Here is a 21,176-nt window from a genome sequence, read left to right as displayed (position 1 = left end):
GGTGGACCGATATGACGTGATCGACTTTTGGAGATGAGAGGAAACCTGATCAATTTGCAACCTCCATTGCCTTCTGTAGGGAATGACATCTAAAGCTGGATACACACTATCCAACTTTTGTTGGTAGATTTCCTTTAGATTTACCTTCAACCATGTAGTGCAAGGGCCTGTCTGATTGCATACAAGTTGAAAGTGTTTAGGTTTGACCTCATATTATATGGTTTTTGGTAAATCTAAAGGAAAAAAATCTAAAGATAATTATATAGTATGTATCCAGCTTAATGGGCCATACACACTATAAGATTTTCTGAAGACTTTTTCCTTTAGACTTACCAAAACCATATAATATAAGGTCAAACCTAAACACTTTCAATTTTATGCAATCTGGCAGGCCCTTGCACTACATAGAAAAGGTAAATCTGAAGAAATCTACCAACAAAAGTTGGATAGTGTGTATCCAGCTTAAAGGGATGCAGTGTTCCTCATTAGAGCCCTGTAGGTGCTGCAGCTGATTTATAATTATGAAACCACTCCCATTAGATTTGCACAGGGAATGCATAGGAATTTCATCAGAATAACAAAAGGTAGGAATCTGCAACAAAGTTTGTTAAAAACCTTACAATGTACAGAGATCACCCAGAGGGGAATGCTTTTTTCTCAACAAAAGTTACCCTTTAATTGAACAAGCTGATATTAGAAGCCGATTGGCTATCACGCACACCTGCACCAGATTATGAGTGTTCCAGTCTTAGTAAATATCACCGTTAGTATTAAACTCTATGAAAGATATCATTTGCATGAAATGTTGGGTGCTCAGCAGATTTAAAAAGATGCAAAATAAAGCAAAAATAAAAAGCACAAAATAAAAAAGGAGGATGTGCTTGAAATACAAATAGAATTGATGATGAATGCTTAGCTTTTCAGAGCTTCTGATCTATAGGCTCTGGGTAATTATGAAAATCTGTCAGGTCTTTTAAAATAATGACAGTTCCTTATAGCTGACAAATTCCCTATAAGTGCATCCCTACTTAAGCACAGGTGGTTCAATCAACTGCACATTCATCTTCACTGTCATATATGCTCAATCAGGGATATCCTTAACACCTGGCATATTAGTAAATCTGGAGTGCTGGGCTTGACTGCTTGTGATTAAGCTCCAAACAAAAGTGATTGGTATGAAGGCTGAGCCAGCTGAATGTAAAAATAATAAGTAAATATGCTTATATAGGAGACGGGGGCATTCTATATATTCACCTCTCTATTCGACTCAATTCAACAAGCTTGTTTCAAAGAAAGCTGGCAAAAGACCTTTCTGATGGCAAATCATTACAATAATAGGAGATTAAAATTTTGTGTCACAAATCCTCCTAGATGACACAATTAAAGTCGTAACCACACAAATAATCCTCCAAGTTGGAATCAATTCATTATACAGTGCAAGCTCCTTCTGGTGTGCTATCAGCTTTATGTCGATGCCAAACTGAACAACTGGCTCTCCTTGTGTGATTAACTTCATCGGTGTTTTGTCTGCTCACTGCCTCCTGGCTGATTTGAGAGTACATTTCACACTCTCGAAACATAACATTTGGGAAGATACTTCCCAAACAGAAGCCAATCAAATCACCATTAAAGTCATGTAGTCAGATTGGGGATTCTCTCTGCCAACTTACATTTTATATCCAAATTATAGTATATTAGTTCTGTCAGTTAGATGAATTTACCTGAATGGCATGTAATCAAAACACACAATTCAGAGATGAAAGTTAAATCTGGGGAATTACATTGCTTAATTTGCACACAGGGGGTTTTAACATGTCATTACCATAATGGAGAACTAGATGAATAATAATGTATAAAATACATTGAATAAATGTGATCAGGGAAATTAAAATGCAACCATCAGAAGATTATAGAAGTTTTAGGAGATGCCAAACAGTGTCTACAATTAATTAATTTTTACACATTTTTATTTTCTTTTTTTGAAAAATAATTTTGAATTTAAATAAAACCAGTTAGCTTAATAAATAACGGGAGATTAGTTGGGTTGTTCTTACATATTTGCCTGCAAAGAGTGTAGTGACTGACATATCTGCATAGGAGATGTTTCTAAATGTGAGGAATGGCTTTGTGTAAAGAAAAAGCATTGGAATAAGGCCATCCTCTTCACCCAGAATGATATTATTACTATATTAAAACCAGAAAGATTTGCCCCCTTAACCACCCCGGCGGTATGATTATTTCAGATTTTAGGTGCAGAAAGCGGTACCATTATTTTGTATGTAATTCTTAACGATGAGCAGCCCAAACCAACTGTATACATACTGTATACATATGATTTTTTTTTTACTGTGCGATCTTCTTTATAAAATCTTGGGTAAGTTTGAAACACAAAATCATAAATCATAATATAATAAATCAATATAAATAACTATAAATAAGTTAAAGTGTATATATATATACATATATATATATATATATATACACACACACACACACACACACATATATATATATATATATATATATATATATATATATATATATATACATATGCGCATATATATATATATATATATATATATATATATACACACACACACACACACACACACACACATATATATATATATATATATATATATATATATATATAAACTACAGTAAAACTGCCGGCAAGGGCACTGGGGGGGGGGGGCAAACTAAGGTCAATTTATTTTCTTTAGTAATGTAATCCAATAGGATTACAACATATCAGTGTGTTTGTGTGTTTTACTTTTTGATTTTGCCGCTGGTTCCACTCCCCTGTGACGCGACGCTCGCAGGGAACGGAAGCCAGGGCACATAGCATCAGGCGGAAGATCCGGCCGCGTACACTGCCGAAATACATTGCGGGATCCTGAGGACAAGGTAAGTAACCTCTTCCAGGAACCAGCGACTTTTCCCTGGTGGTACCCTAAGTGTGGCTCAGGGTTACCGCTAATGGCACTGAAATTCCACCGGGAGCCACACTCAGGAATACCGCCAAGGAGGTTAAAATGGTTGTAAACCCACTTTGATGACTTTTACCTAGAGGTAAGCCTAAAATAAGCCTTACCTATAGGTGCTGTAAATATCTCCTAAACTTGCACCGTTTAGGAGATATTTACATTGCATGCAGCCGATGACGTCATCGGTACATGCGCCTGAAGAAACGGCTGTCCGTGCCATTTTTTCATAGCCCTGTGCCATGACTGGCGGCTCCCGCGTGCATGCGTGGGAGTGACGTCACGTGGCTCTGGCCAGTAATACAGCCGGAGTCCGCAGACCCGGAAAGAAGACTGGTGAAGATGGATGCGGCCAGCAGCAGGGACAACGCGGGCTTCGTTGCAGGTAAGTGTCACATAATGTGCTGGTATGCGATGCATACTAGCACATTATGCATTTACTTTGCAGGGGGGGGGGAAGGAAGAGTTTACTTCCTCTTTAATGACCGGGCCATATTTTGCGATTCGGCACTGCGTTATTTTAACGGAAAATTGCGCGGCCGTGCGACACTGTACCCAAATAAAATTGATGTCCTTCTTTTTCCCACAAATAGAGCTTTCTTTTGGTGGTATTTGATCACCTGTGCGATTTTTATTTTTTGCACTATAAACAAAAAAAAGCGACAATTCTGAAAAAAAAAAACAATATTTTTCACATTCTGCTATATAACATTCCCAAAAAAAAAATTTAAAAATCTAAATTTTTCATCCTTCTAGGCCAATTTGTATTCTTATATATATTTTTGTTAAAAAAAAAAACCACAATAAGCATATTTAGATTGGTTTGCGCAAAAGTTATCGCATCTACAAACTAGGGGAAAGATTTATGTAATTTGTATTTATTTATTTAGTTATTTGTTTACTAGTAATGGCGGCAATCTGCGATTTTTAGTGGGACAGCGACATTGCGGCGGACAGCTCGGACCCCTAACTGACATTTTTTACACTTTTTGGGGGAGGGGGGGGGACCAGTGACATTACTACAATAATCAGTGCTAAAAATGTGCACTGTTACTGTACTCATGACACTGGCAGGGAAAGGGTTAACCTACGGGTGATCAAAGAGTGAGCCTAGGGGAGTGATTCTAACTGTATGGGGGCGGGACTTGTGAAATGATGCTCTGTGATCATTTCAGAGAGAACAACGGTCAGCTGTGTTTACAACAGCTGACCGTCCTTCTCTCTCAGCGGGGAGAGATCACGGCCACTGGTCCCGTGGATCGACATCCCCGCTGCCTAGGGGGGCGGAAGTGCCCAGCAGCGCGCGTTTGCCCCCGAGCACCACTCCTGCAAGCGACGTCCCCCTACGTCAATTCACACAGCTGAGCCAGCCTGCTGCAGTAAAACTGTGCCGGGCGGGCGGCAAGTGGTTAATATTATTATTATAAATATTATACTATGTTTTTGCCTTAAATGGTAGTACATTCACACTTGAGCTGAGCAATTGCAGACATTTTTTCAGTTTTTTCAGGCTTTTTTGAGCATTTTCTGAGCAGATTTGCAAATATTATAGGCATTTTTTTCAGGTGTTTTTCATTTAGGCGTTTTTGCTATGGCCAATAGAAACCTGTGTGGAGTAATGCTAGAAAAGGGGAGGGGAGCTGCTGTTTGAGCTGGAAACGCCTGAAAAAAACACTAATTTCTCACTCTTCAGGCGTTTTCCATAGAAGTCTAAGGGGACAAAAATGCTCAAATCTGCCTGAAAAGTAGCTTTTCTACAGGCGACAATACGCTCAGTTGTGAACAGGGGCAATTTAAATGAATGGGATTTTGCTCGTTGAGCGTTTCTGAGCGTCAAGCTGAAAAAGGCTCAAGTGTGAACTGGGGCTAAATCTATCCTTCAGCTGTTATACGGAAACTACGGCCATGGTCTAATCAAGACCTGGAGTTGCCATATAAGATACATACATGCACGTACCATGTAAAATTACTTAACTGGAAAAACAGAAACATTTTTAAATTCAGTACCTGGAATTGACCAGAAAAAAGTTGGTCTCAATAGACTTGTGTTTTCTTTGTCCATAATTCTACAGTTACATAATGGGGCACTAGATCTACATCCTAGACCCAAGGTAAACCCATTCATGTTTTACCCTCTTGGCACCAACAGTACGCAAATATGGGGCCTCCCAGTGGATGGGCCTTGGCGCCAAGTGGCTGCATATTTGCGTTCAATATTGCAAAAACAGCTGAGCCAAAAGACGCACCATACAGGCTCCTGGCACAGTTGCCAGCAGCTACCAGAAAGCTCCCATTTGCTTTTTGTGATTGGGAGCTTTCCATTCATGTATCCACCATGACACGGCAGTCACATTATCATGAACCCCATCCAGCCTCCCGTCATCTGAAACCCCATTAAAGGGCCCGGGAGGCGCCGGCACCAAAGGGTTAATAGATTTCATCTAATAATGTTGATACACGGAACAATTGTCCCATGTATCAATACATTTGATAGCATCAACACCACTACAATATATTTCATAGGAATATTGAAATGTAACGTTAACCACTTGCCGACTGCCAGCAGTACGTATACTGTGGCAGGTCGGCTCTATCCCGCGAAACGACATAACAGTACATCGCTTCACGGGGAGGCAAGTGGGGGCGTGCAGGGGCCCATTCGCCACAGGGGAAGCTGATCTGTGGGTCCAGTGACCGCGATTGTCCCTGGGCACCTACGATCGCTCCCCATGGACACAGAATGGCGGTCTGCTGTTATAAACACGGCAGACCACTGTTCTGTCAGCAATGAACACTATTTAGGAACACATGTACCTGTGTTCACTCTATAAGTACATCCCCCACACAGTTATAAAGCACCTCCTAGGGACACATTTAACCCTTTGATCGCTCCTGGTGTTAACCCCTTCCCTGCCAGTGTCACGAGTACAGTAACAATGCATATTTTTACCACTGATTACTGTAGTAATGTCACTGGTCCCCCCAAAAGTGTCAGAAATGTCAGTTGGGTGTCCCATCTGTCTACTGCAATGTCGCAGTCCCGCTAAAAATCGCTGATTGCCGCCATTACATAACATAAATCTTTCTTTCTTTTGTTTGTAGACACAATAACTTTTACGCAAACCAATCAATATACTCTTATTGTGATTTTTTTTAACTAAAAAAATGTAGCAGAATACATATTGGCCTAAAATGATGAAAAAATTAGATTTTATTTTTTTTATTGGGAATGTTATATGGCAGAAAATGAAAAATATGTTTTTTGTTTTGTTTTTTTAGAATTGTTGATATTTTTTATGTTTATAAGGCAAAAAATAAAAATCACAGAAGTGATCAAATACCACCAAAAGAAATTTCTATTTGTGGTAAAAAAGGGACATCAATTTTGTTTGGGTACGTCGTTGTATGACCACACAATTGTCAGTTAAAGTAACGCAGTGCCGAATCACAAAAAATGGCCTGGTCATTAAGGGGGAAAATCTTCCGGTCCAGAAGTGGTTTAATTTATTTAAATTTAAAATAAGAATTGGTAAAGGTAAAAAGCGCAGACTACACCTCTGATTTATGTCAACAGCCCATACTCATTTGATTATTTATGTGACTGTGAAGTGGGACACTGATTATGTGCTGAGCTGTAGGAGTACATCACACAAAATAGGGAATGTGCACGTTTTTTTTCTAAGGTGCTTTGGGCAATTTAAGCAAGATATCATGTAGTTAAAGTTAATGTTGCATATTCTTTAAAGAGGGTGCATTGTAGCTACCAGCAGGAACACTCCAAACACTTTACCACTTTTTCTACTTTCCAATCCAAAAAGATTCAAAGCTATAATCATGCCCATCAACGCATAGCCTGCCAGATGCGATAACAGAATTTTCCATTTTGTTGCTTTCTCTGTGGCAGCTCATTGTTATATTTAGTATGACATTTCTTCCGCAGCTTAGCACTTTTAGTTCTTTTTGTGCTTAATAATTTAAGGCTGAGTGCACACATTATTAGGAAGCTTAACACATTCTACACCACGCTGGCAATTATTCATTCCCTGAGTGATGCTTTTTCTAGTGCTCCCTTTTTTTTTTTTAATTTAAATTAATTTAGATTAATTATTCAAAGACATTTTTAAAGCTATATGGATTTATTTTTGCACTGGATAATTATTGTATGAAGGGTTTTAATACTTACCTCCAAATGCACCGGTATCCCTATAACTATGTTTAAGAGCATGAAGTTGCTCTAAATCAAACAATCCATATATTTATTTAAAGAGACATGCCTGTCAAAAAAGACAAATGGTTTAAAAAACGTTATAATGGCCATTGCTTATGTTTTATTTTTCAGTGCAGACAGTCCTTGATTTCATAAGTTTGACCTGTGAAAATATGGCTATATAAGGGTGACCAGTACTAATAAGAATATAGAGCCTACTATTGCTGGATTTCCCCTGAAAATGCTAGTTCAGTGTTTCACCAACTCAGGGCACACTAACAGGCCAGATTTTAAGTAGGACCTTGGGTAGATGCAGAATAGAATACTGCAATCACTGAGCAGCAAATTAGATCACCTGTGATATATTTCAGTTTTCTTGCAAACCTGGCCTGTTAGTGTGCCCTGAGAACCGGAGTTGAGAAACACTGTGCTAGTTGTTGGGAAAACAAGAAATGGAAGAGTGCTTCTAAAGCCTTGTACACACGCAACGAATTTCCGCCGACCGGTCGTTCGTCTTTTGTCCAAAGCGGTGTCTGTTGGTTGGAATGTGCTCATCCGACAGAATTCTACTTCAGAAGTGATGTCATGTGTTGGATTCCTTTCTTTGTGTTCTTTCATCTCTGAGCATGCCTATTCTTGCTCATAAGATTTTTCCCTGTCGAAATCTGTACTGACTACACGAAAATCGGACGTGTTTTGACGGTGGAATACATTTTATAGCCTGCACACCAGAATTTTTTCGGCCGAAAAGTCGGAGTCGGTTGTCGAGAGCACCATACTAACAAGCCGAAAATCGGCAGATCGGTCGTCGGACGAAAATTCCAGGCCGAATTTCGACTCGTGTGTACGAGGCTTTAGTGTAGATTGCAACCATACTTTAATGAAACCAAGAAAATGGTCACTCACATATACATATAAAAGGTAGGGTCACCTGTGACTTGCCAGGATCCAGGAGATACCATCTGCACATGGGAAATGAAGAACCCCATGGTCCACCGTCACTGAGTAAAGGGGAAGTTGGCAGTGATCTTCCAAGATGGTGTTGGAGTGCAGCGCGGATCACATCATTTCCAAAACCTAGCTCTCCCTCCCTCTGTCACTCCACAGACAGTGCGGTCCACACTGCGCTCCAACAACATCTTGAAAGATCACAGCTGGCTTCTCCTTTACCCAGTTACAGTGGACCTCGGCATTGTTCATTTCCTATGTGCGGATGGTATCTCCGGATCCTGGCATATCACAGATGAGCATATCTTTTATGTATATATGTGAGTTGCCATTTTCTTGGTTTATTAAAATATGATTACAGTCTAAACTTTGAGGCACTCTTCCTTTTCTCATTTTCCCTCTTTACAGAGTCAGCTTCTGCTCCCTGAATCAGCCAGCCCTAGTGAATGGACTTCATGGACTTTATATTAATATTAATTTTATTTAATATATATATATATATATATATATATATATATATATATATATATATATATACACCGTATATATATATATATATATACACCGTATATATATATATATATATATATTATTTTTTTTAATGTTTGCATCTAGGCCCTCTTCTCCTTGGTTTTTATGTTCGTCCAGTCCTTTCAGTACATCTAAATCAATCATTGACTCAGAAAAAGTATGCAGACCAGGAGTTCTGTGACTCGACAAGCTATAAACTTGTTTCAGATCAGCGACTCAGAGAATATTAAAGCTAGGGAGAATCAGGCAGCTAGCATTCTAAGAAAGTGATCATTAATGGCAGGATTCATATTTAGACCCAGATTCTCATTTTGTGACCCAACAGTAATTACTTTGGACAACCTCAAGTCTGCCACCTAAAACATCTACAACCTTGGCTCTTAGGTCTTCTTGTCCCCCCTACCACATATGCAATAGTGTTTGTAGTTTGACACTACCATAGTTGCAAACTGAAAAGGCTGCATTTAGAATATGTAGTATATAATGATATATGCTTTGTTCCTTTTTTTAATTTCAGCAGACAATGCCAGTTGGTTTGGTAATTCACCTGATGTGCAGAGGATGATGGAAGTTTAAAACAGAGATGATTTACCATTAAAGCAGAACTAAAAAAAAAGTAATAAATAAAAGAGATACCCCAGTTAATGTAAAGTGTTGTATGGAATGGAAACGTTTGTATAACATGCATAAATAGGCTTAGTTTGCAAAACTTACACATATGAACAATATATATATATATATATATATATATATATATATCTTTTTTTTTATAGTGTTACTTATTTGTTGCTGGGTCCATTGATAACGAGAAAATTATACCCACATGGTAGAAAATGCAGGTCCTTATTGGTTTCTTTACACTTGTAGTTTGTGGGCTGTAAAAGCATGTGCCAGAGTTGCATTTTGTCCCCCCTAAACTGCTCACCCTTAAGTTGCTAATGCAGCAGATGGTGGATGTGAACATGCCACCGAGTTAATTATATGCTTCACAGTCATTGCAAGAAGTAAACCCCCTTTTCCATTCTGCAGGCAGGCCTGCCACAACCATGTGTAACACTTTTGGGGGTTAAAACATGCAATAAGGAAACAACATAACGCTATCCCAGGGCCTGTCAAATATTTCTTTAAAGGGCTTCTGCAAGTGTAAATGAGCCATATCTTTTCTTTAAGCTTTCTAAATTGAGCTTAAGACCCCGTTCACACAGACTGATTTGAAAAACTGACAGGCTGACCCGATTGGACATCCATTGCTCTCTATGTAGCGGCAGATGTCAGAGGACATTTGTCCACTGACACCCACCAACATTCGATCCTGTCTGCTAAAACAGACAGATCTATTCCCTATCCATCCAGTGGATCGGAACAGATGACAGTTGGAATGAAACGGCCACAGCCCCATAGAGATGTCTGTGTCTGCTCTGCATCAGAGGAGAGGACATAGACCTGTCATCCAACTGCTCAGTGGGGATCAGCGGATAGATTCTCTGCTGAGCAGGCAGATCCGCTGGCGGACTTCTGCCAGTGTAATTGAGGTCTAATATTCATCAAAGATACTTTCCTCTGCTGCTAATCTGTTTAAATACCACCTGTAAGTAGTTGAGGCCACTCTAAAACTATTCAGCACAGGTGTCTGACATTAACAAAGACTGACACATGGCAAAAAACACCAATTTCTTTATGCCTGCCTAATTTGTGCTTCCTATGACAAATTAATAAAAGTCAATTTGTTGAATGGTGATGGAGCATGCCAAAGCTGAATACCACCTGTAAGTAGTTAAGACCACTCCAAAACTATTCAGCACAGGTGTCTGACATTAACAATGACTGGCATATGCCAAAACCCACCAATTCCTTTATGTCTGCTTAATTTGTGCTTCCTATGACAAATTAATAAAAGTCAATTTGTTGCATAGTGGTGGAGACATGCCAAAGCTGAGCTCTCTTAAGCCCTGTACACATGGGTCAAATGTCAGTAGACATCAGCCGGTTCAATAAAAACCGGCCCGTGTGTATGTCTGCCGGCTTCTGTCAGATGGGCATGCTGGAAAAACAGCAACTGACTGGCTCCCAATCAGTGCTCGCCAATGGCTGAGAGCACTGACTAGAGTGTTTTGGCGGGGGGCCATCCCCCTGTCAGAACAAAACAGCTCAGCGGGGGAGATCACTAGAGTTTGATTGTTAGTACTGCGGCTCCGACACGAGCTGTCAGTTTTTTTAGTTCGACCCAACTATAAGTGTGTACCAGGCTTTACTCTGTATGTGCCAAAATTTTGGCACAAAACTGAAGTTGCTTTCACTACATTATTAACAGCAATCTGGCAAAAATGTAAATTTTAGAACTGTTTTAAAATTAAACATTGGTGCAAGTGCTTCATTATTATGGTGCACATGATGAAACATTTATAGAAACTGTTGCAGAGCACTTTTACCGTGGCACCACATACAACTTATACCATTGTTAATCGGGCACACAGAAAATGCGCCAATATTTACATCACAAAGCTGACATGTTTCCCCATTGTTGATGGAACTGTCCCAGTTTTGGGGTTGGCTTTCTGGGATCTAACCAACTTTTGCTCCACCACAATCATGTTACTCAAGCATTATCTATATTAGCTGGCCTCTAACACTAGGCAAAGGTGACCAATGGCTTCAAACAGATAAAGCTTTCTGCTTCCTGGGAAAAAGAGAGATTTACCTAGAAAGAAGAACCTGTAAAAGATAATTTAAAGAATATATAATGTTTTATGGTGATTCTTAAAAGTATTGATTTCTTTTCCAGCCTGCTTCTAATTACACATAGCACAGTTTAAAAATGACTTTAGCAATGGCTTGCAGAATATATAGTGCCTTGAAAAAGTAGTCAAACTCCTTGAAATTTCCCACATGTTGTCATGTTACAACCAAAATGTAAAAGTATTTTATTGGGTTTTATGTAATATACCAAAACAAGGTGGCACATAATTGTGAAGTGGAAGGAAAATGATGAATGGTTTTGAAAATGTTTAACAAATAAACATGTGAAAAGTGTGGCGTGCATTTGTATTTAGCCCCCTTTACTCTGATGTGCCTAAATAAAATCTAGTGGAACCAATTGCCTTCTGAAGTCCCCCCTGTGTGTAATTTAATCTCAGTATACAGCTGTTCTGTGAAGCAGAGGTTTGTAAGAGAACCTTAGGGTCCTATCACACAAGCTTTTCGATCAGGTCCGCCTGTCAGTTTTTGCGGCGGACCTGATCGGACGCTCCATGCATCCCTATGGAGTGGATGATGTCAGCAGTGACATGTCCACTGACACCCGCTGCTGTCCGATTCTGTCCATGAAATCCATACAGGTGGGAACCCTATTTTACAATCATCTGGAGGATCAGATCGGATCAAACAGGATCGGATGAAAACGGACACGCGGTCCGTTTTCATCCGATCTCCCATGGAGGAGAGCGGGGATCTGACAGGTCCATCTCTACACAAAGAGCGGAGATAGACCTGTCATCCGACAGATCGATCCAAAATGGAGCAAAATGGAGTCCCTGGGGTGGAAAACCCATGTGACAAGACCCTTAGTGAACAAACAGCATCATGAAGGCCAAGGAACACACCAGACCGGTCAGGGATAAAGCTGTAGAGAAGGTTAAAGCAAGGTTAGGTTATAAAAAATATGGCAAGCTTTGAACATCTCATGGAGCGCTTGTTCAATCCATCGTCCGAAAATGGAAGAGTATGGCCCAACTGCAAACCTACCAAGACATGGCCGTCCACCTAAACTGACAAGCCGGGCAAGGAGAGGGTTCTACAAAGTATTGACTCAGGGGGGTCATACAAATGCATGCAACACTTTTCACATATTTATTTGTAAAACATTTGGAAACCATTCATCATTTTCCTTCCACTTCATTATGTGCCACTTTGTGTTTGTCTATCACAAAAAATCCCAAAATGTGGAAAATTTCAAGGGTATGAAAACAAATCTTATAGTGATGGAGTGAGTAAGAACAGCATGTAATACAGCATTTATTGATAGTTTTTTATGATGTGGGTTTAGTGACACTTTAAGTTAGAGGTTAAAAATATCTTTAAAACTGGTCATCTGCATATAAAACTGAAAAAAGTTGAGGTACTAACTGTGAACCGGAAGATGTAAATGTGAGCTGCTGAGACTGCGGAGGAACACTAAGCCACCGCTGTAAAGGCCGACCGGGAAGGGATCTCGTCTATGCTCAAAACAATCGTAGCAAACATTTAAAGTGTCCCAAAAGCCACATATCAAGACAGACCCTTTGTGCAGTGGTGAGTGGTAGTCTCAGCTGGACCTCCATTAGGCGGAGGTCCAGGCAGAGACTGCCACTCACCACTACACAGCGAGTCTGTCTTGATGTGCAGCTTTCAGGACTCTTTGGATATTTGTTGGATGAACGTGAAGTACCGTCTACTTAAAGTGGAGTTCCGGCCACAACATTTTTCTTTCAATAAAAATACCCCCAGGACAGTCAGGGCTAGTACATTCCACAATGGATAGCCTCTGTACTGTCCCGGGTCGCACTTACCTTTTAGAAGAAATACTTACCTTGAAAATTTCTTCTCCAGCGCTGCCATCTCGGATGTGGGCAGCTGAGGCCAGCGCGTCCTCTTCTGCGTCTTCTTCCGTGTCTTCTTCTCCCAGAATGCGCCTGCACCGGCCCCGCTCGTCACCTCCGGTGCGGGCGCGACATTCCTCCACAGCTTCTGGGCATGTCCAGAAGCTGTTTAACAGGGAATGAGGCTCCCAGGAATCAATGCAAAGAGGAAGTGACGGCGCGGGTCGCGGCCGCAGAGGGAGGAAGTGGAAGAAAGGTGAGTATATTTTTCTTCAATTACAAGGTAAGTAAACAAAAAAAAAAAAATCATAACTATCCATTTCTTTTTCAGGTGACAAAAAGCAAGCGGATGGCCCAAAATCGATTATGTCGATTTTGTGGCCGGAACTCCGCTTTAAGTTAGCTAGATTTAACACAAACGTTTGCTTTGCTTTTACAGGGCAAAGCAACAAGCTTACTTTAATGCCCCCACACCATGCTGACCAGCTACTAAGAGGGAGGAAAGAGGCCCCGTATTAGCTCTGAATCATTCTAGGCAAAGCTTGCACAGTGCTGAAAACTGTCTCTTTATGACAGTGTTGGTCCAAACACCAGTGCTGTCTCATGAGAGGGAGAGGAGAGTCATATGCTCCTCCATACCCAAAGTACTGGAAAGGTATGTGCTGCTGAGATTTTCCTCCCTTTGGGAGATACTAAATATTTTTTTCCTTCCAAGCATTAAAGCCTAACTCCACATTTAATGTCCCTTTAGATATTTCATTTGGGCCAAGCTGGCCCAAATTAACTATTTAATGCTCTACTAACAAGTGCGCTTGCTGGGTGTGCTGTATTACCTGTATGTAGCCTCAGCTGCATACAATACACAACTCTCTGTTCCTGCAGTGAAACTTCCCATCCCACACCCGAAACAAAATAGAGTCTAGCTGAGAGCTGCTTAGCCATTCACAGGAAGCTTTGTATTCCATAGATGAATACAAAGCTCCTTCAGATTGGCAGAGGTAGAGAGATAGGATGACCATGTCACAAACTCCACCTCAGCCATTCAGAGGAGCTTTGTATTAATTTATAGAATACAAAGTTTCCTGTGTAAAGCTCATCCTGACTTAACTTTGTTTCAGAAGCAAGATGAAAAGTCTCAGTCCCGCCGCCAGAACGCAGCACTGTATACTATATGTAGCTGAGGCTACATACGGTTAATACAGGGCACCCAGCAAGCACACCTGATAGTGCAGTAAATAGTATGTTTGGGCCAGCTTGGTTCAAATAAACTATTTAAAGGTATATTAAATGTGGAGTAAGGCTTCAACATGAACCTGTTGCTTAACTATACAGAAGAAAAGGTATGGGTTTCTTTAAACTGCTTTTTAGGTTGCAGATTAAAACGTGAAAGCTATCTGCTATTCGGGACAACACTAACACTTTTCCATTATTTCAGTGATCATTATCTCATCTCTATGAATCCATTGCTTTGGGCTCAGAGATGTGAAGGATCAAGCTAATGTGGATGAAAGCAGAATTGAGAGCTTTGAGGGCAGAACAAATTTTATTTAATCTACAAATAGGCTATGATTTTTTGCAATAAATCCACATTTATCAGCATTTTCAAGAAATGTAAGTAATCTAAATGGTTTCAAAAGCTAAGATATTGATTATATTATGAATTATAGAAACATGTCTGCCTTCTAAATCCTACTTTGTAAGGACCGAGAGAAAATGCATATTCATTTTATTACAGGACAGATGGACTGTTTTTAAATGCTCTGAATACTTTACAAGACCTGTTACTGACAGAATATCATTATTGTACCATTATAAATGTCTTAGCTTACTTTTAACCACTTGCCGACTGCTCACAGTTTATCTACTGCGGCAGTCAGCCCCTCACAGGCAGAGCGACGTAGGTCTACATCACTAGCCTGAGAGGGTCTCAGGAGCGAGCGTGCGCCGCTGGAGGCGCGCTCCTGCGCGGTCACGGACCCCCCCGCGCGTGTGACCGGCGGACCCGATCGTCCGCCGGTCACTCGCGATCGTCGGTGGAGAGGGAGAAAGGCAGGCGGCTGATGTAAACAAGCCGCCTGTCATTCTCCCCTGTGTAGGAATGTTGATCATACGGTTCTACTATGTAGGACCGTTGATCACTGTTCCTACACCTCAAGCCACAGCCAATCCCAGTTAGAATCACGCCCCTAGGGACACACATAACCCCTCCCTCTCAAAAAAAAGTTAACCCCTTCACTGCCAGTGTAATTTTTACAGTAACAGTGCATATGTATAGCACTGATTACTGTAGAAATGTCACTGGTAACCCAAAAAGTGTAAAAAATGTCAGTCAAGGGTCCGATCTGTCCGCCGCAATGTCGCAGTACCGCAAAAAAAATCGCAGATCGCCGCCATTACGCATTAAAAAAAAAACAACAAAAATGACAAAAATCTTTCCCTTTGTTAGTGAACGCGATAACTTTTGCGAAAACCAATCAAAATACGCTTTTTGCGATTCTTTTTTTACCAAACATATGTAGCATAAAACAAATTGGCCGAAAATGTTAAAAAATTTAGATTTTTACATTTTTTGGGGGGAATTTCATATAAAAAAATGTGAACAATATTGTTATTTTTGCAAAATGTACGCTCTTTTTTTGTTTATAGCGCATGATCAAAAAATCGCACAGGTGATCAAATACCACCAAAAGAAAGCTCTGTTTGTGGGGAAAAAAGGACGTCAAATTAGTTTAGGTACAGCGTTGCACGACCGCGCAATTGTCCGTTAAAGTCACGCAGTGCCGAATCGCAAAATAGGCCCTGGTCAGGAAGGGGGTAAAATCTTCCGGGGCTTAAGTGGTTAATTTAAGTATCTTTTGATACCTTCATATAATTATCTGCGTGTTCATCAAGCCTATATGAGATCAGAATTGTGGATATTATTTTAAGGCTAAGTTCATCTTATATTAAAAAACAATAAATTCACATATTTTTGCAGTAATAAAAAAATAATGTGCATTTATTATTTTTTTTAAAACAGCAGCCTGCAAAGTATTGCACCCGCCATCAGCAGATACCAGGTTTCTGCACACACTGCCTACATCTCTGTTGCCTGTACCTGTCATTTTCAGAGCTGTAGTCATTATGAATCAACTACGAGTATACTAATCTGCACACCCATAGTTCATCTACTGCGGTACCGGACAGGACTTGTCGTTTTTTTCATTCACAGGTTCCTGTGAATGAATGTTGCTGCTATGTGGGTGGTTCCCCACACAGCTGCACTGTTTTCAAAATCTGACAGTGGGTGCGGGGAGAAGAAAGCCCTCCCACTGTCGCAATGGGGTTGAAGGAGAGGGGAGCAGAACAATATTATGTTTTGTATTAGTATTTGTAACAGATACTCATTAGAACGCATTTTTTTGTAATGCCAAGATAAAACATTTAAAGGGTAACTCCACTTTTGTGGGGAAAATAATAGCAGATAAAGAAAAAACAATATAGCGTGTACAATTATGACACAAATCATATTGTAATTGAATGTTTTTAAAAAGTATCTTTCCTTTTTAATCTGCAGCTGTTGTAATTTTCTGAAAATGCAATGCCATATGGCTACCTGGAGCTGTTCTGTACGCAGAATGTGTAATGACCACACCCCCAGAAACATAATTTCCTGCTTGTGTGATTGGCTCACCAATTTTCCCAGAAGTCTGACTAAGATACAAGTCTGATTTCTGGCATCTCCTGCTACAAAAATGTCATTTTTGGTGAGATATTCCCAATAGGAACACGTCTAAAGGGATGCAGACCCAGCAGCTTTCCTCATTAGTGCTCTGCAGCTGCCACAGCTGATAGATAATTAGGAAACCACTCCCATTTGACCCACTCAGCACAGAGGAACAAACAATGATTTCTTCAGAATAACAAAATGTAGGAATCTTCAACAAAGTTTGTTAAGATCCTTGTAATGGACATAGATCACCCAGAGGGGAATGTTTTTTCCTCAACAAAATTGGAGTTACGCTTTAAGCCTAGTACACACTAATAGTTTTTTTTTTTGTTCAACTCGCAAAGGAAACTGTCAGCTCCAGCCGGAGCGGCTGTATTAACAATCCATTGGCTGAGATTGCTGATCGGAAGGCAGTCGGCTGCTGGTTTTTCAGAATGCTCATCCGACAGAAGCCGGCCATACCATCAGACCAGCTGGCACACACACAGGTCATAAACAAAAATACAAATAAATGGGGTGGTGCTAAATCTGATAAAAAAAAAATGTGTGTCGAACCACAAATATAAGGATTCCTAACACCACAAATCACTTGCATATATTCATCAAACTGAAAAATAAAAATCCATATAACATATATGTGCTATATATACACAGTGCACAGTGTAAACAGAATCAACACAAAAATAAAATGCATAATATAAAGGAGAACAAAAGAGTGAATAACAAAGTGCTGTGATCCGGTGATATTCAAAACAGTAGTGAAAAGTTGGTGCTATATCCCAAAAACAATTCACCACTGTGTGCAATGGCCGCTCACCTTAAAACAAAGAATAATGCGCTTCATTGGAGTCAACCAATCCTCATAATATGAATGTTACTCAGTAGCAGGTGGTATTCGACTCACACGTGGAAAAAAAGTAAAGATCTGATTGTAATGGCTGAATTCTATGACCTCAAGACCTGAAATAAATATGGTGCATCTTTCTTAAAATGTCAGCTGTTATCTTGCTACAGCAAGATCATGGGGATCTCCAACGGTCCAGTTTGGTTTGGTAAAGTCCAAGCTGTCATGGATCATGGTCAATGAACACTTTTTGGCAATTCTGAAAGACAAAATTGCTTATTTTCATAAAATATGGGATCCATGGATTACGTAACTCTCAGATGCCTCATAGGATGCTAGCATTAAAGCCTTCTTGGACAAGATAGAGTGCACTTCTTCTCTTTGTGTCCTATTCTCTCTTTTGCTTTATTTTACCCGCTCCTCGTTTCTGATTAAGGAACATGAGCCTATTATGGTGATGTTGCGTTTATTAAAAGCCATTCTTTACTCTGTGCCCTGGGGATGTGCAGCAGGTGGAATACAGTCAGCACAATCTGCTTCACCTCAAAACCCCCCCCCCCCGTTTGTTGGTCTCTGATGGGGAGGCTGGGTAACATTGCCAACACTGCTACGGCGCCCCTCTTTCCTCTCCCATGCCTGTGCAACTCGGGTGGGGGGGGGGGGGGTGAGGTATAATAGGGCGAGAGAAGGTACTTTCCCAGGGACCATAGCTATGGTTTTATCTTTCTTCACAGTAAATAAATGGTTCTAGAGGCAAATATATTGAACCATCTTGATCAGTATTTTTGTAAACTGATATACAAATTTTTGAGTAATATTTGATGTTGATATACCTATTGATTTTTGTTCTTACTGCTCTTTGTTAAAAATCTCTAAAAAAAACAATTGGAAAATAAAAGGTCAGCTGTTATCAGCATTTCCAAAAAACGTATTTTCAGATTTTAGGACAGTAATAAGTTGAAAACAAGAAAGTTCTGCTTGGGGAAATATATGGCACTTCAATGATACTGCAGCTTTTGTTTACAGTTATGATGGTGACACTAAAGGGATTGGTTGCTTTCTTTATAATTGTTTTATTACAACATTTTTTTCTTTTTTTCATTTTTATACATATTTTACACATTTATTCACATGCTTCAATATCACACTCACTTGTAGTGTTTCAGACTACATCTCAAAAACACACAGGCCAAATATTGGGCGGTTTGCTTTGAACCCGCCCCTCTCATCTGTTATTCATTATCCCCTGTTACGACCTCCTGTTGGCGGGAGTGAGACGAGAGATGCCGCCAATGGTCTTCCACGAGCGGGTCCTCCTCTATCCTTTGCAGCTGCTGCCAGATCACCCAGGCCAGAGAAAGTTGTTAGTGTGAATGCGACATCGACCTTGGAGCTGTTTACAGCTTTCTTTTATGTAAGTGGATACTAAAGAAAATGTAGTTATATTCTGACACTTATCTGGCACCCTGTTTCAATCTGGTTTGCTTTGAACCAGCCGACATTCGCTCTGTGTGTACGGGGCATTACTTTATCTTAGTAAAGCAACCAGTGAAGCATAGTAGGTAGTGCTGTGTGATATACAGTAGTATAGTGTAGTGGAAGTGGAAAGGTTACAGTTATAATAGGCATATGTGTATTATTAGGCCATTTTTCTGTGCAGTGCAATTTTGTTTGAAGGTTTTCATATCCATGACCTCACATTTGGTAAATATACGCCTAGCCCATTGGAAATATTGAAAGTGACTTCTTACTGGTAAAAATAATGTCAAACTATAAAGGTTCCTAGTAGGGATGAGCTTAAAGAATATGTCGATACAACATTTCATATTCTTGATACAGTATGTGCCTGCTGTACCATGTGCTTGAATGAAAATGTATTCTGTTCTCTTTATATTGCTCCCTTTGTGTGAAATCCCTGGTGTTCCTGCCAGTCACTCTAATTTCATATTATAAACTGACTGCACTAGGCATGAAAGCACAGTGTAGTCAGGTCTCTAGCTGTGCTTAGAACTCAAAAAACTGTCCTCTAGTGACCAGACTTGTCCTGACACCCCCCTCCCTGCACAGCCATTCATTGGGAAGATCAGTGTACTGGTGTTTCTCCTCCCTCAGCTCTCTAAGATCCTTTATGGTATGTGATGGTATGCAGAGAGGTACGTGATCACTTATAAAAAAAAAAGGGGAAAAAAAGGCATTTATATTTTTTTTTTATAGGCATACACAAACATTTTGCCTTTCATTTCTATTTTAAACTGAATGGGTTGTTTTACAAGGTTAGGGCTCACATATACTTTCAAATTCAGACCAAAAATGTACCTGTTCAGCTGGAGCCAAACATCATGTATAATAACAGTATTATTACCAATGTTATACATGACAGTTTCCCTTCAGCCTGGTATGGATTTTAGGGGGAACCCAATGAAAAATGTAAGAAAAAAATCATGAGGTTTCCCCCCAAAAGTTCATGCCAGTCCCTTACATGAATATGCAGGCTGGCATGCAGGCCCTCCCTCCTGAACCTTGCCAGGCCACATACTCTCAGCATGAGAATCCTCATTGATGAGGCCCCATACTCCCATTGATGAAAAGAAGAGCCTCTTCCTCACTGACGATGGGCATCAGAATCTTGGAGCCTCCTTTAACAATAACAGGGCCCACAGTTACTAGTGCCTCAACTCATTCACAAAAAATGTAATGAATAAAAAATCACACACACACAGCTTTTGACTAAAACTCCAAAATATGGGTGTAACATGGTCCAAAAGGTGGAGTTAGCCTTTAAAGATTACCTTGCATTGCAATGCCCCAAACTTGGGTAAAAATCCCTTGGAAAGTGAACAGCCTATTTTAGCAAATCAACCCTATGAAGGATTAAAAAAAAAAAAAATAAATTACTGAACAAGTCATAAAGACTAAAGATCAAAATATTCAATACATTTCAGTTGATATCTTTTGTGTTTTTTTTTTTTTTTTTTTTTTAATTAAAAAAGAGTGCTTAGAGGTCCCTTCATGTATGAATAAAGCACCCTGTAGTCCCCAGGTATTTTACTGATCTCTATAGCTGAGAATTGTTAGGTCTAACTTTTGGTAAGAGCACACAATGATCATTATAGTTTGATCTTGAACATGCACAACAATCTCAGTGTTTCGCTGAGTCTTTGGATTAATACCAGACCCAAATCTGATGTGGAACATTGGCTTTTTTGGCAAACAGTACATCCAAAGCAGCATGCAGGCACAGGTGAGCAGCAATCATTATAGCTTTTGTTTTGCATCTAGCTGTCCTTTCTGCTGCTTTATTGTGCACATCATATAAACAACACGGCCATGTGTTTTTCTGTGTTTAAAATAAAGCACTGATTTCGTTCTTAAATACCTT

The 21,176-nt window shown here is 40.0% G+C and overlaps 1 protein-coding gene across 3 annotated transcripts in view; it reads left to right on the top strand.

The window, feature by feature from the left end:
• EPHA5 (EPH receptor A5) overlaps nucleotides 1–21,176 on the top strand; it is a 496,762-nt gene that overhangs the window by 97,620 nt on the left and 377,966 nt on the right. The window lies entirely within an intron of this gene.

This window comes from Pelophylax lessonae (assembly GCF_965119305.1).
Source record: "Pelophylax lessonae genome assembly, chromosome: 1".
NCBI lineage: Eukaryota > Metazoa > Chordata > Amphibia > Anura > Ranidae > Pelophylax > Pelophylax lessonae.
This window is presented reverse-complemented; position numbering and strand designations above follow the sequence as displayed.